This window comes from Oryctolagus cuniculus, chromosome 13, assembly GCF_964237555.1.
Source record: "Oryctolagus cuniculus chromosome 13, mOryCun1.1, whole genome shotgun sequence".
NCBI lineage: Eukaryota > Metazoa > Chordata > Mammalia > Lagomorpha > Leporidae > Oryctolagus > Oryctolagus cuniculus.
Window position 1 is genome coordinate 54149165 of NC_091444.1, and position 13819 is coordinate 54162983.

General features: G+C 48.3%; 1 long non-coding RNA gene across 1 annotated transcript in view; it reads right to left on the reverse strand.

Moving 5' to 3' along the window:
• Positions 1-3047: 3047 nt before the first annotated feature.
• LOC103350930 (uncharacterized) overlaps positions 3048-13819 on the reverse strand; it is a 221316-nt gene continuing 210544 nt past the window's right edge. The window contains exon 5 of the long non-coding RNA XR_011381514.1: positions 3048-3385. This is a non-coding gene — a long non-coding RNA (uncharacterized lncRNA). The remainder of the gene's footprint in view (positions 3386-13819) is intronic.

The following is a 13819-nucleotide window of genomic DNA, read 5'->3' on the forward strand; positions in this document are numbered from 1 at the left end:
TTGCGGGCTGAACCTCTGAAGCGAAAGCCAAACCAGCCTGTCTACATTGTTCCAACTGCGCCCCAGGGGAGCTGCGGGCAGCCCACCCAGGCAGAGGGACCCTCTCCAGCAAGGTGCGTGGCAGCCTGCCCTGCAGTTCCCTGTCCCACCTGGCTTGCCATCCTCTCGCTTCCCTTCTAGTCTCTCTCAGAAGCAATCTATGAGCAGAGTGTATGAGGGCCCAAGGAACATCAGGGCTCAGAGCAAAACAGAAGCCACCAAGTGCCACAGCCCAGTAAAGAGCCTGCGACCTCAGGGCCCTGGGCCTGGATCTGGAAGCCTCTTCAGGATGTTTTCACTGCAAACAGCGGCCACCTGTGGCTCTTTATCAAGGGATTGCCTACCTGCTAGCAAAGAGGATTTGCTTGCACCTGTAGGAAACCAGAGACACGTGGGAACATACATTCCCTCCAGGGCGACCCTTAACCACTGACCATCGGATGGCTGATGACCTGAGGCCCTTCGTTTCAAAGCTGTGCTGTATGCAGGACTGGCAACAGGATTTTCAGGGCCTGGTACAAAATGAAAATGCAGGTCTCTTGTTCAAAAATCATGAAGAAGTTTAAGACAGTAACAGCATCAGAGCATGAACTCAAGTGTGAGGCCCTTCTGAGTGTGGGGCCCACGTGACTCCACAGATGTGCACCTCTGCAACCGGGTCTGCCTGCAGGATCAGGTGGAAGCCACCTTCTGATTTACCCCTTTGGTCCTTCCTCTTCCACTACGCTCTCTGGTAACCAATCCCCTGCACACAAATCCTCATTTCAGGGTCTGCTTCTGGGCTCCTGACTTAAGACATGGCCTTAAGGGCCAGCGCCACAGCTCACTAGGCTAATCCTCCTCCTGCGGCGCCAGCACCCCGGGTTCTAGTCCCGGTCGGGGCGCCAGTTCTGTCCCGGTTGCTCCTCTTCCAGTCCAGCTCTCTGCTGTGGCCAGGGAGTGCAGTGGAGGATGGCCCAGGTCCTTGGGCCCTGCACCCGCATGGGAGATCAGGAGGAAGCACCTGGCTCCTGGCTTCAGATTGGCGCAGCGCACTGGCCGCAACGTGCCGGCCGTAGTGGCCACTTGGGCAGTGAACCAACGGAAAAAGGAAGACCTTTCTTTCTGTCTTTCTCTCACTGTTTAACTCTGCCTGTCAAAAAAAAAAAAAAAAAAAAAAAAAAAAAGACATGGCCTTGGACATGCAGTCTTAACTCCTTTAAATCTCAGCTTCCTTCTCTGTTAAAATGGAAGGCATTTAGAGAACACTTTGTAGAGCTGTTGGGAGAACTTAATGAGACAGTCCATGCCAAGTCCTTACTATCCTGGCAAGCATGTGACAAATGTTCAATTAATGCTGGTTATGCTGGTTAACATTTTAATCAGAACCACCATCAAAATTAAGTGTCTTTGTGTCAACAGGGGGAGCAACAATAAATGCAACATTGCTTCTTCCTTCTTTGCCTTCGCTGGGAAGCCCACACCAGTCTTTGACCCAAGTTTCTCCAGTAAGATTCGACAAAGATAGAGGCCACTGAGAATGAAAGCAGAGAAGCCCCTTGGACAAAAAGATCAAAAAAAGAGAGTGTGTCTGTCTTAGGAGTGCATCTGGCCTTACTTTTCTTGGCCCAAGCAAAGGAAGTTTCTGGTAAGATGACTTGACAAGAGCCTTACAGAATTACTAGGTGTCGGCACCTTTGCAAGTTCTTCCAAAGTAGAGAGCCAGACACACTGCCACGACAGATAATGCAGGCAATTGGAAGAGAACAGCTGGCGATTAGCATTCTCTCCACAGTCACCTAACCTCTGGGCTGTGGCCACAATAGGTTAGTAGACATCACATTGGAAATCCCACTTCCTCTGACACTGCTATCAGAAAAAGCAGTTGGCAGTGACCCTCCGGGTTGCTGGAAGGCTGCGGATGGCCTCCCTTTCCTGTCTCTTAACTGAGTAGACTCCTAACAAGATAGGAGGCTGGGTTGGGCTACTCCAGTAAGAAAACACCCATACCATTTGTGCTTGAGAAGCCTCTTGACTCATTGCTGAGCACATCCCAAATGCACAGTAGATGACAAAACCTCATCCAGAGTCCAGACTCTAACCAAGCCAAGATTAGCCACTTACAACGGAGCAAAAGAAAGGACTTCATTTCATCAAACAGGTACCAATCCACTTCCTGCTAAGTGCTATAACTACTTGAAACACCTGAGGTTATCAACATTTCTAAGAAACAGCCCTGCCTTCAAGGAGTTTACAGGTTCAGCCAAACCTCTCTGACTTGGGAAGACTTGGTTTCCAAGCAACCTGACCATGACAGGTGGCATGTGAATGAGGAATCCCCCTTGCCCTTTGCCTTTTACCCGGTGGCTCCTGATGAGCCCAGATGGAAAATGACCAGGTGGAGCCTCTGCGGCAGACCTCTCCTGCATCTTGTGTCTCTCTGATCTACCTACTTCCCAGTGGAGGCACCACTTGCTGCAGCATGGATTAGAAAGATGGTCTTGGGCCAGCGCCGTGGCTCACTTGGCTAATCCTCCGCCTGTGGCGCCGGCACCCTGGGTTCTAGTCCCGGTCAGGGCGCCAGATTCTGTCCTGGTTGCTCCTCTTCCAGTCCAGCTCTCTGCTGTGGCCCGGGAAGGCAGTGGAGGATGGCCCAAGTGCTTGGGCCTGCACCCACATGGGAGACCAGGAGAAAGCACCTGGCTCCTGGCTTCGAATCGGTGCAGCGCACCGGCTGTAGCGCCCATTTCGGGGGTGAACCAAAGGAAGGAAGACCTTTCTCTGTCTCTCTCTCTCACTGTCTAACTCTGTCAAAAAGAAAGAAAGAAAGAAAGGAAGGAAGGAAGGAAGGAAGGAAGGAAGGAAGGAAGGAAGGAAGGAAGGAAGGAAGAAAGAAAGGAAGGAAGGAAGAAAGAAAGGAAGGAAGAAAGAAAGAAAGAAAGAAAGAAGGTCTTGGCATCTGGGGGTACTTCCTGGTATGTGACAACCAATGACTGAGTAAATGAATGAATGAACCAGTCAATCAGTCATTCAGTCAATGAATCAACCAACAAAGGTGCTTGGAATGTATTTTTCCAAAGAAACAGCACTATAGGTGGTGACTAGACCTCAAGGCAGCCCCAACCCCCCACTCCATCAAAGACACAGCTGAGTATAACTGGGAATACAAGATCCTCTTCAACTCAGCATACCACTCACAAATGAACTTGGGGAGCACCACTCCATGCGCAGGTTGGCAAGCTGATTCAACAGATGGGTCTTCACCCAACTTTTCCTGGACAAGACTTGAGCCAGAGGAAAGGCAATGCTTTACATGAGCAAAGCTTTGAGTCTTCTGTTAGGATGCTTCTGAGGCCCAGCCAGGGACCTGCGAGAGAGGAAAACAGGACTTGCTGATGATAGTTCTATTAAGTGGAACAGCCTCGTTCAGAGGAAAATGTTGGGTTTCATTTGATTCTCACCCAGAATATGGTCCAAGTGCTTATCGCCATTGTGTGGCGCTAAGCAGCACTGTCCCCTTTATGGAAAAGTGATGTTTTTCCTCTTGACTTGCTTCACAGTAAAGGCTAGCGCTGTAGCTATTTTGAGGCTGGCAAATTGTGGCAAATGCCACTTGCAGGCTCCTCTCACTTCCCTCAGACACCAGCTGAGCTCCTCAGGGGCACTCTTGTCCCTGAGAATGATTTCTCTACGTCACTGCTTGCCAAGCAGCACTCACTGTCCCCTACCAGCTATTCCTGTGTCTTCTTACCTATCTGGTGGGGCACTGGAGTGGACCCCCTTCATGCCTGCAGACAGGGGCATCACCATCTCTGCAGTTGAAAATGGTACATTCTGGGGCAGGTATTGGGCACAGTGGGTTAAGAGGCCTCTTGGGATACCCACGTCCCATATCAGAGTGCCTGTGTTCAAGTCCCCACTCTGCTTCTCACCCCGGCTTCCTATTAATGTGTACTATGGGAGGAAGCAGATGATAGTTCTAGTACTTGGGTATCTGCCAACCATGTGGGAGACCCAGATGGAGTTCTGGGCTCCTGGTTTTGGCCTAGCCCAATCCAAGCTATTGCAGGCATTTGGGGAATGAACCAGTGGATGGAAGACCTCTCTCTAGCTCTCTGTCTGCCTTTCAAATAAATTTTACATATATATATATACATATAATATAATTTAATGATAAGTGCCAATGCCTGGATGTACCACTTCAAGAAAAGGTTCTTGGGCCCAGTATTGTAGAACAGTTGAGCTACCACCTTCAATGCTGGCATCCCATATGAGCCCTGATTCAAGTTCCAGCTGTTCTCCTTCAAATCCAGCTCCCTATCAATGTGCCTGAGAAAGCAGTAGAAGATAGCCCAAGTGCTTGGGCCCCTGCACCCATGTGGGAGACCTGCATTGACCTTCAGCCTGGCCCAACCCTAGCAGTTGCAACCATCTGGGGAGTGAACCAGCTGATAGAAGATCAATCTATTCTCTCTCTTTCTATCTATCTGTCTGTCTGTCTGTCTATCTCTCCCTCTATCTCTGTAACTCTGCCTTTCAAACAAATATATAAATCTTTAAAAACAAAAGAAAGTGTTCTCTGTTAATAGTAAATTGGGAGTGTGTTGGCCACTGTTCAGGGCAGCAGTAGGAATCATCACATACAAATAGCTCAGCTCCTGGCATATGGTAGATGTTTTGTATGTAAACAGTTGAAAAACTGACACATCTTAGGATAGATAAACCCTCCCACTGGACAACCCTGCTAACTTGCTGACCCCTGGGACATAGCAACATGCACCTAGGACCAACATCAGAATCCCTGACCCCTCAAATTCAACTCATTGCTCACGCGCTTTGGGGAGCACATGTAGTACATCTGCATTGCAGAAATACCACCACTCATTTATATCCTGCCCACCCATCTGTGGATGACATTCACCACCAAAGAGTTGATGTTATAGTCTCATGTCTGGAGTTTGTCTGGAGAAAGAAATCCCTCTTCAGTGGGCAAAGTCAGTCTTTTCTCTTGAGGCTTTCAACTGATTGGGTGACGCCCACCCACGTGATGGAGGGCCAGCGCCTTACCCAAAGTCCACTGATTCGAACATGAGTCTCATCTAAAACTCCCTTCACAGCAACATCTAGACTGGTATTTGCCCAAATAACTGGGCACCAGAGCCCAGCCAAGTTAGCATCTAAAATTAACCATTACATCCCTGGAGCGTTTTATCCTTGTAGCTGAGTGAGGCTGATGCAGGTGCAGTGAAGGATGATGTCTAGGAGCTGAGGTCCTTATGGGACAAAGCACCTTTCAAAACCGTAAGCGCCTTATAGACTGTGAGCCGCCAGACAGAAGGGGCTGTGGTGGGTTGGACTTTGACCCCCACTGCCAAGTGCAGGACACAGCACAAGAGAGATGCTTCATAAAGAATAAGTGTACCCCTCATGGACACTGAATCAGATGGGCTGGGCTCCCCTTCCAGCTCCGCAACAGACTAGCTGCATGATTTGGGTCCAGTTGGTCAACCTTTCTGAAAATAATAATAATAAAGTGGGGACAGTAATTGTTACGGGGACTCAGTGAGTCACGATTTGTAAAATGCTTAGAGCACTCTCTATCCATGTGTTAAATAGAATAAAAATCTCACTCAGCTATAGATCAGAGATTATACACCACTGCTCATTGTGTCACACTACTGTCCCCAAAAGTTGCTCTCAGGGAGGAAAGATCAAGGTCTGATCGAAGGTTCTGGCATCCCCTGGTTCATGAAAAGAGTACAAAGTATCCAGGCTCAAGTCTGGACACATCTGCCTGTCCACACACAGCCTAGTTGTTGACTGCAAAATGCAGCCATCCCGACATGGAACTCTGCTGAAGACATGACATTCACAAACTGTAACCACTCACAGTCACCAAGGGGGGCAGAGCAGAGCAGTTTCTTCCCCCCGCCCCTCTCCCCCACCCCGCAATTTCCCTTTATCTTTGCATGAATTCTGGAATAAATGGCTCCTCTCTCTAGTCTTTTTTCCCATTTCTAAAATTAAGTTGTCTCAAATTTGTTATCAGGCCTGACGTTTTGAGCTCCCTCTGTAAAAGATGATTATTTAATTCAGCATTATTCTAGTAGTAACGGTGATAAGAGTGATGGTGCTGGCTTCAGTTATCAGTGTTAGATTCCATCCAATTCAAAGCCAAGGAGGGGCTGACATTGTGATGCAGCGGGTTGAGCTGCTCTTTGTAACTCTAGGATCCCATATGAACACTAGTTCTAGTCCCAGTTGCTCCCCTTCTGAGCCAGTTCCCTGTTAATGAGCCCGAGAAAGCATCAAGATGGCCCAAGTACTCGGGCCCCTGCCCCCCATGTGGGAGACCCAGATGGAATTCTGGGCTTTTGGCTTCACCCCGGACCAGTCCCCACCATTGAGGTTATTTGGGGAGTGAACCAGCAGGTGGAAAAACTCTCAATCCCTCCGTCCCTCCCCTGCTTCTCCCTCCCTCTGTATGTGTGTGTTACTCTATCAAATAAATAAATCCTTTTCTTAAAAAAGCTAAAGGAAGATGAGACTAATGAAAATGTTATTTCTAGGATTTTTAAAAACTTCTGAGAAAGATGATAATAGAATCACCAAGGACTAATAGTTATTAAATGTAAGAGGAAATCCAATCTGCAAAAGTGTGTAAAGACCTCCAGTGCCTTCACAAGTCCCCCAGCTTGGCTGGAGTAATTCCTGGGTTTCTAATTCTTACCAAAGATGCTGCTGAGGACTGGGCACAGTTACTTAGAGAATCCTTTTGCTGTGGTGTGGAGGGCATGGAGTGAGGTTGATAGTTTTTCCCCATGACAGCTCTTGAGAAACACATCAACTCTACTCTTGCCCACAGAGAAGTTGGTTGTGCAAGGGGTTGGAGAGGGCTAGGGTGGGGCGGGGCAGGGCGGGGCAGGGCTGGGGAGGCAGCTCCTTCACAGCTGCCATTGCTATCTTCCAGCCCTGAGTTCCCTCTGGGCCTCCAACATGCGATCCTGCCCCCCTCAGGGGGCTGGGGCCCTCAGATCCACTAGGCAAAGGGGGGCCACAGCAGTAGAAACAGGAGTGGGCGCAAGAATAGGTTGGGAATGAGAATCCTGAAAGAACAGATCCATGTGGAGGACACACTCTTTCAAAGTGGAATCCTTTCTTTAAACCAGAGCTTCCTGGGAATGCATGGGCAAGACAGATACAGGTGGAGCTGCTTTCATTAAAGCAGGGGGAGAAGGGAGCCCAGAGCTCTGCTTCCTCAGCCCTCCCCCTCCTCCCTGGGCCCTGCAACAGCTACTCCCCAGCTGAGTGGTGTTAGGTCAATTGTCCCTCAGGAACTTCATTTAGCCATCTGCAAAAGTAGGGAGAATGCTTGGGACTCCTATTTCAGAGGTTAAAAAAAAAGACAAGGAGATGGCACCAAGCATCATGCATAGGTGCTGGATAGCAACTCTTTCTCTTCCTCATGTTTGTGCGGAAGAAAGATGAAGAATAAAATAAACCCTGCTCCCTAAAAGGGCCTCTGAGTCCCAGAGGAACTGCCAAGTCCTTGGCTGAAGGACCTATACCTGGGAGACTCCGAAAGTGTCAGGGTGTTGGGGCCAGGCCTGCCCAATCCTTCCTCAGACCAACACCAGAAACAGAGAGAATGCAGCCTCCCAGGCTCCCTGTTCATTCCACTTTCATTCCACCTGTGAGGGATCGGATGCATGATCAGCCTCCACTCCTTCCCCATGTTCTAAGACAGGAAGCTATTGGGGGTCTTCATTCGGATGGTTCCAAGGGTGGGCAAAGCTAAGGACCCACGACCCTGCACTGCCCTTTTCTGAGCTGCAGGTTTCATAGCCAACAAGAACCTTGTTTTCCACGGCACCTGGGCCTTGGGCCACTCCCTCTGTGCTCCAGGAGCTCAAAGAAATCCAGCCGCAAAGAAGCTCCATACAGACTCTTTTCCGAGTGAGTGCCTGTGCTCTTTCACCTTTTCAGTCTTGGTGCAAAAGAAGTTTTTGGAGCTGAATTACATCCCTCAAATACCCTACACTGAAGGACCCCTGATTCTTACGAGGTGCACTCTTAAGTATCACACCCTAATTACAGGACTAACTGCGGCTGCCTTCATCTAGCTGACATGCCCATTTTGGATGGTTACCCAAATAACACTTTTATTCCTTAAAGCCTTTCTGGGAAAAAAAAATACGAATTATAGAGTTCAATAGTGTCGTGTGACACACAGCTAACACACCAAATAGCAACAGCATTGTATATACAAACAGCAACCCAGAGAGAACACAGTGAGGAAATGGTGTCTTCTTCCAGAGTATTTTTTTTTAATAATGACAACACAGTTAAACGCTTTCAAATAAACTTAATAAGATACATGCAAAATGTCTAAGAGAAAAACCTTTAAAAAATACAAAGGAAGAGTAGGACTAGTGGAAACAAATACCACACTCTAAAAGAAGATTTACTGCCATGTCAATTCTGTTTAAATTTTATAAATTTAATGTGATCCAAATACAAATATCAGTCTTTCAAGAAAAACTAGATAAGGTGATTGTAAAGTTCTCATAGAAAATGAAACAAACAAGAATAGTCAGGAACAGAATAGAAAAAGGATAGGAAAAGTAAGAACAGCAAAAGAAAAGGAAATGAAATAGCTCTAGTAAACATCAAAACATAAAATCTCCATAATGAAAACAGCATAGTACAAACAGCAAACAAACAGTCCCATCAACAGTATAAGCTAAACATACAGAAACATACAGAGTCGGTTATAGTCAGAAAATCAGAAATTATAAAGCTGACATCCCTAATCACTGCAGGCATGGTATCAGGACAACAGAAAAAGACATAAACTCAATCCATAGCTCATAATTTACCCCAGCATCAACTCCAAATGGATCCAAGATATAAGCATTTAAAAAATGAAATATAGGAGTACTACAACATGGGCAAATTCCTCTAAAACTCTGAAGTAAGGGAGGCCTTTCTTTGATCCAGAATCAATACCAAGAAAAAATTACACCACCTAACTTTTTTTTAAATGGACACACACAAAACATAAGCAAAGTCAAAAGAGAAACAGCAATAGAGATCAGCTCATATCATAAAGAGCTGATCTTCCCTTAACACACAGAGTTCCTAGATATTGCTAAGAAAAAGACCAACAATGCAGTTTTTGTTTAAATGGGCAAAGGATATGACAGGGAGCTTACAGAAAAGGAAATGCAAATGGCTCTTTAAAAAAATCAGATGCTGCTCAATCTTGCTTTAAAAAGAGACAAGCAAATTCGAACTGCAATGAGATGCTTACTAGCAAAGCAGTGGGGAAAGAGGGTCAGGTCTTCTCATTCATTACTAGTGGCAGCCCATAGTATACAACCCCATTGAGAGTACCTGGAAAACCTTATCAAAATCGGTAATACCCCTACCCTTTGACTCGATAGCCCTATTTGCCAGAATTTATCCTACGGGTATACCTGCACAAACAGGAAGTGTTCTGGGCAGCACTATTAGTAGTAGCAAAAGATTGGAAGCAAGCCAAATGTCCACAAATACGAAACTAGTTAGATAAATTTATGGCGTGTCCATAAATAGGGTACTATAAAGCTATAAAAATGAGGATTTTTTTTTATGTACTGATTTGAAAGATGTCTGAGATACATAGTTGGGTGAAAAGAACAAAGTCCAAAGCACAGTTTGCACAGAATGCTGTCTACATTTTGTCAGTCTCACCACATGAGCATTTCATTATAGCTTTCATTTGCATTTCTCTGCACGTAAGTGAGACTGAGTATCCTTCCATTCTTTTAAGAACCATTGAATTTCCTTCTCTGAGAGGAGAAAAGAAAAAGAAGGTGTACGTGTGTGTGTGTGTGTGTGTGTGTGTGTGATTGCTGGGGTTGGAGTTTTTGGGAGCAAGGGTAGAAGCAAGACTTTTTGTAGTTTTTATTTATGAACCAAGAAAAATAAATTTTCTGTCCAAAAACAAAAGAAAGTAAAATCTTTCCACTCTTGAATTTTGCAGGCTCTAGCTAACTCTATTGTTTTCACATTTGCCAAATATTTTCCCCAGCTCCAAATCTGACTCTAGCGGAACGGGGCAGGGTCAAGGATGAACGGGTAACCAGGGATGTCTGTAAGGCTCTTCCCACCTGGACGTGTTCTCTAGACATTTGCAAAAGATGAGGTCAACAGAGGGGCAGCTGGATTTTTGTTTGTTTTGTTTTATTTTGTTTCCCAACAAAGGGCGACAGTACCTCCTTTGGAATGAAACTGGCCACTGAGTCAGGACATGTAGGCAAACTGACTTTAAAACAGACTAGTGGCCAGCGCTGCGGCTCACTTGGTTAATCCTCCGCCTGCGGCGCCAGCACCCCAGGTTCTAGTCCCGGTTGGGGAGCCAGATTCTGTCCCAGTTGCTCTTCTTCCAGTCCAGCTCTCTGCTGTGGCCTGGGAAAGCAGTGGAGGATGGCCCAAGTGCTTGGGCCCTGCACCTGCATGGGAGACCAAGAGGAAGCACCTGGCTCCTGGCTTCGAATCGGCGCAGCGCACCGGCCGCAGTGCACTGGCCATAGCGGCCATTTGAAGGGAGTGAACCAATGGAAAAGGAAGGCCTTTCTCTCTCTCTCGCTCATTGTCTAACTCTACCTGTCAAAAAAAAAAAAAAAACAAAAAAAAACAACAAAAAAAAAAAACAGACCAGTAGGTTCCTGTGACAAGCTGAGGATGGAGAAAGCCTTCAACTGCAGCATATACCCTCTCCAGTCTTCAGTGCTACAGCTGGACCCAGCCTGACCTGACCCCCCTGTTGCGTTTTGAGCTTTTCCTTGGATGACAAATGTGCAGCTGCTCTTCTGTTTCATTCTTTTATCTGCTTGTCTCTTAAGAGTGTCTGGGACAGCAGCCCTTCCCTGGCACTTTCAACATTTTCCCAGCCTAAGGGGGCTCCTGGCCATAGCTTTGCTTCACCATCCATTAGGGAAGAGAAAGAGCCAGCCAAGGCCTTGCAAAATGAGACTGCTGGATCTGTGCACACAGGAAAAAAAAGCAAATGGGAGTCTCCAGAGATGCCAGTCCCCGCAGGCCTGAGCACTTGCAGCTTCTGCCTTTGATTTCTCTGAGTTTATGAGCTCAGAGCAGCTGCCCCAGGAAAGGATGCACTCATTCCATGGTTGTAGACCTCAAGAGAAAGCACTGAGCAGCACGAGGCACAGGCAGGGAGAGGTGCCAGGCCTCTAGAATGTCCAGTTCCCACCAGCCCCACACTTCGCCCACTGAACTAGCTGGGTGGGTTTGGTGAGGCTCCAGTTCCTGGGCTTTTGCAGAGCACTGGGAAGAATGCATTTACTGTTACTAATGGAGGCAACAGATTTAATCCCCAGCCCCAGCCTGAGCTGCAGGAGCCAAGTGAAGACCAACCTGAAGGGGCTCAAAGCAGCAACACTGCCTGCCAGGGCATGTTTCCTGGGGACAAAGGCCAGAGGCCCAACATGGCCCCACTCCCCCTGGACATCGCACAGAGCCATGGCCCTCTGTCCCCTCCCCACTCTCCCTGGCCAAGAGAAAGTCCAGATTCAAGCACTGGCTTCTGCAGGGCCACTTTCCCCCATCATTAATGACTGCAGAGGAAACGATGACTCGGGTCAGGCTCACAAGCTCAGTGACCAAGAAAAGGACTCTGGGTCCCCAGGTGCCAACGACTTGCACACTTTTCAGGAGTGACAAGACACTGTGATCCTTCTCCTGCTCTCTACAAAAATGCTGAAGGGATAAGGGACCACCATCAGCCAAGGGATCCCCATTGCCATCTGCAGTAGCCAAACCACACCCAGGGAAGTCATGGGCAAACCAGAGAAAGATAGAACCTTCCTCTACTCAGCTCATTCAATATCTCAAGTCAGGGAAGCTGCAGCATTGCAGCATTGGCAGGACTCCTAGAGTGTGGTCAACAGCACAGAGCAAAGCAGGTCTCGAGGAGAAACCATCGCGTCCTCGCACCACTGTGGACTCCATCCTGTGACTCGGAATGAACAATTCCTGGGACAGGCAGCTCCTCTCCTTCCCAAGTACCATGATGTGTCTTTGAGATCCTTGTCATCCTTACCCAGGGTAAGGCCCTCCTACCTATTGCACACTTTGGACCCCTAGAAGGCAGGTTGGGGCCCCAGGCACAGAAGATGCCCTAAGACCTGTGAGCCTCCCCCTATCATGTGATCATTCTAAGCCCCTCCACCTACCCCATGGGTTAGAAGCCTCTCACCTACCTTGTCATTCACCCCCACGCTCCTGCACCAATTCTCCTGGAACATAGCACAACCCCTGCCCCATGTGTCTTGGAGCAGCTCAGAAGTCCAGAGACCAAAGCGCCCCTCAGTCATTCATCTGTTCAATCAGTATTTATTCAGCACCTGCCGTGGGCCAGCCACTGGACTCCTCATACATCCTGAGCAGTTCTTCCAGCACAGGAAGGCCCTGCTGCTTCTGATGGACAATGCACCTTGGCCCCGTCTTCCCTGGCTTAAAGTCCTGGAGCTCCTAAGCGACTATGAGACCAGGCTTTTTGTGTGTCAAAGGCAGAATCTCATAGTGGAGATTCCCCAGGGGAAGGAGATGAGCTGTGCTGCCAGCTGGGACTCCAGACACCTGCATGTTTATGTGCGCCCTCCTGCCGGCCAGCTGCTACTCTGCCAGTGCCCCTGAGTGTGCACCCGGGGTCTGAGGGCCTGCGTGGAGCCAAGTGCCATGCTGCCCTGGTGTGGTGTGAGCTTCAGAGTTGGGAACAGCACCCAGGATTCCCACAGTGATGTGGACAGACAGTAGGGACGCCAGACACTGAGTAGCCAGTACAGTCTTAATGTCAACAGAGCAGCACGGGAAGAACCAACACACAGGCAGCAAGGTTAGGTGAAAACAAGGGAAAGTGTGGACTGTGTATGAGTCCAGGCTGTCATAGATCCCTGCTCACCTGTCTTCGGTGTATCTGTTGCTGTGTAACGATTTAGCCCAAAACTTAGCACTTAAAACAAGTGTTTCTTTGCCACTGTTCCTGTGGGTCCTGAACCTAGGCGTGACTTCGCTGGATGGTTCTGGCCCAGGGTCTCTAGGGAGGTCATAGTTAGGGCATCAGCCAAGGCTTGACAAGGGTCAGACAATCAGCCTCTCAGCTGGTGTCTTGGTCACACAGCTGGCGACTGCGTGACGACACCTCAGTCCTCGTGACATGGGTCTATGCACAGTTGCTTGAGTGTCCTCCCAAGGTGGCAGCTGGTCTCCACAGAGCAAGTGCTCCAAGTGAACAAGGAGAGAGCTGCAAAGTGTTTCCTATGTCCTCAGGGGTCACACAGGTGGTCATACAGTGTGGCCATTTCCGAAATATCCTACTAGTCACACAGGCCGGCCTCATGCAGTGTGGGAAGGGACTTCCAAGGGCATGAATACCAGGAGATAAGACATTTGAGGGCCATCTCAGAGGCCGTTTGCCCTAGCGGGTGAGTTTTAGCAGAAGGAAGGCCCTGAGCTACATCAACTTTACCAAAAAGCCGTGGTGTCTCCAACATCTCTCCCTCCACATCACCATGGGTTCATCTTCATAACTACAGTGGTTATCAGGTGTTGAGGCACACAGAGACCTGCTCAGCAGAGGGGTGGAGATTGCTGACTCACTCGGGAATAATGGGGCCAGCACTCAAATCTGCAATAGAGAAAATAACACTACAAAGAGGGGACAAAGGCCACATCCAACCCGCCCTCTTGCCCAGCCTCTTCCAAGAGCCTACTGAAGCGATTGAGCTTAAAATAG